At 43.3% G+C, this 2,700-nt stretch overlaps 2 pseudogenes; both read right to left on the minus strand.

Moving 5' to 3' along the window:
* Positions 1-1,520, minus strand: part of LOC101572589 — a 2,420-nt pseudogene extending 900 nt beyond the window's left edge.
* Positions 1,521-1,859: 339 nt separating this feature from the next.
* On the minus strand, positions 1,860-2,317 carry LOC101591176 (annotated as a pseudogene).
* Between the last annotated feature and the right edge of the window lie 383 nt (positions 2,318-2,700).

The raw sequence follows: 2,700 nt of genomic DNA on the forward strand, positions 1-2,700 counted from the left end.
AAATAAGGTACATGTATAATTTAGACAATAGTGTTTGGAAATTAAATTAATTAATTGGAGCCAGTGAAATTTTTAAAATAAATTACAGAATGACTAAGCAGAAGGAAAAATTTTTTGAATGCAAACTAGAAAAATAATTAAATGTCACTTTCATGAGTAAGAAATAGGAGACTGGACTGAAAAACCATAAAAGCAGGCACAATGGATTGTAACATGAAGCAGCTATAAGGAACCATTTCTTTCTTTTATTTAATTCTGTACTTTCACAAAAATTTAATGCACACCAGATTGTAATTGAATAGAACTTTGAAAATCAATCGACACTCTGCCACTTCTGAAATGTTTTTAGGTTTTGTTTCATCATATCAACAGAGAAAATGAAAAGTGCATGTGAGAGAGAGGGAGTTTACAGATGGAAAGACCAAGTCCTGGAGGAAAGGTGAAAGAAGAGAAGGGGAGAAGTCCAAAGAATTAAGATGTGTTGTGCATGGTGCCTACTTTCCACCATGAATGAAATCACTGTGTCCTCAAACATTTTCAGTACTAATAAAAACAGGGTTTTTTGTGTGTTTGTTTGTCTTTGCAGCAGCTCATGAGAAGCATAAAACTGAAATGTCAAGGAATCTCATTCTTTCTTTAAGAAATTAATAAACTGGATTTCAGCTTGAGGTGAACTGAGTGCCTCAGAACGTGAGGCACATGCCTGGATTCTGGAATCCAAGGCGCTTGTGTGGACTGAGCCTGGTGATTCTCGAGCAGCAAGGATGCCAGGATGCAGCATTCCCTGGTCGGCCCACAAGGATCAAGCGCACTTTGCAACAATATGGTCTGTCGAGCTTATCGTCACATCCTCCGGAACCACTCCTAGAAATAAAGGTCTGACCTGGTTCATACCATCTGATCATAAGCTCTAACACCTTTCCAGGGAGGAATTCTGCTACTCATAATATATTCACTGTCAACTGTGTTCAGTAGTTTCCATCCATTTTACTTGTAATATCAATACCTGAAAATTTCAAATGAACATTCATTTAAATTATCACAGGGGCTGAGGAGGTAACTCAGTAGAATAAGCACTTGCCTGGCAAGAGCAAGGTCCTGAGTTCAATCCCCAGTACCTCTAAAAATAAGAAAATAAAAAATAAATAAAAATATATTATCACAGTACAGTGACAATATAGAATCACCATCAAAGACTAAAGCTTTAGGACAAATTCAAGGGTGAGGTAATATCCAGAGATGCCATACAAAGAGGGTATCTCCTGTCCTGGGCAGTGATTGAAACACAAAGGTGGATGCCCATGCACCTGCGACAGTGGCAGCCACCCTCTGAAGGGAGCATGCACTGACCAATATGAAACTAATACTGTTTACTCTCCTGCAAGCCTGAGTGTAGAAATGCCTAGAGATGAGCAGGAAAGCCTGGATTCCCTCTTCCCAATTGCCCCTACCTGCGAAGCCCCACCCTCTTCCCCAAACTGACCATCACTCTCTGACTCTCTTCCCCTTCGGCTCCCCATGGTGGCCCTTCTGTGGGGTTTTCAACATCTGGCAGGTTCTAAAGGGGATCTGGAAGAGATCCAACTTCTTGGATATTCTGAAAACAAATATGAACTAGACAGATGTGAAAGCCAGCAGAAAACGCAGGATCACCTGGGATGGCAGAGGTCTAGATTTTTCAGAGTAGAGCAAGAAGAGACATCCAACGAACAAGTATTTATTGCGCACCTACTGTGTGCCAGGCACTGTTCTACACCCTCAAAAGAAACAAAATAGAGACAGCAAACAAATTGTGAAAGAAAGGGGCAGCTGAAAGATGGCTGAGGAAGTGAGGAGCCCAAGGTGACAGGGACTCTGGCCTAAGCTTCCTCTTCAGTCTCCACCCCAAAATCCTCTTCCTTTTCTGCAGTGCTGTCCTGGTACTTCTGGTACTTGAACACCAGTTTATTCATGTTGCTCTCAGCCTCGGTGAACTCCATCTCGTCCATGCCCTCGCACGTGTCCCCAAGCAGGAAGGCCTTGCACCAGAACATGGTTGTGAACTGCTCCAAGATGCGTTTGAACAGCTCTTGGATGGCTGTGCTGTTGACAGTGAAGGTGACAGCCATCTTGAAGCCACTTGGGGGGATGTCACACATAGCCGTCTTCACATTGTTGGGGATCCACTCCACAAAGTAGCTGCTTTTCTTGTTCTGCACGTTGAGCATCTCTCATCCACCTCCTTCATGGACATGTAGCCTCGGAAGACAGCAGCCACTGTGAAGTAGCGGCCGTGGTGCGGGTGGCAGGTGGCCATCATGTTCTTGGCGTCAAAGACCTGCTGAAAAACCTGTATTTTGAAAAATGGCCCCAAATTTATTCTAATTTTTCTAACAGGTCTAACTACTACATTAGGACAGCTTTAAGAATAAATGGAAAGGACCGGCAAGATACCTCAGCCAACTAAGCGACTGCTTAGGCACCTGCAGGGATGCAGGTTCGATCCCTAGCACCAGGCAGCCAATCCTGCCCCCTCCCCAGTCATGCTGAACCAGCCCCCAAGACCAGACATGGTGGTGCAAGCCTGTAATCCCACTTTTGTGGAGGCTGAAGACAGGAGGATCACGATGAGCCCAAGCTGCATATTGAGACCCTGTACCAAATACATAAAAATAAAAATGAATGAGTGGATTTATAAAAGAAATGTTTTTTTTTAAATAA

The sequence above is a fragment of the Octodon degus genome, unplaced genomic scaffold (genome assembly GCF_000260255.1).
Source record: "Octodon degus isolate 3935 unplaced genomic scaffold, OctDeg1.0 scaffold00120, whole genome shotgun sequence".
In the NCBI taxonomy this organism is placed as follows: Eukaryota; Metazoa; Chordata; class Mammalia; order Rodentia; family Octodontidae; genus Octodon; species Octodon degus.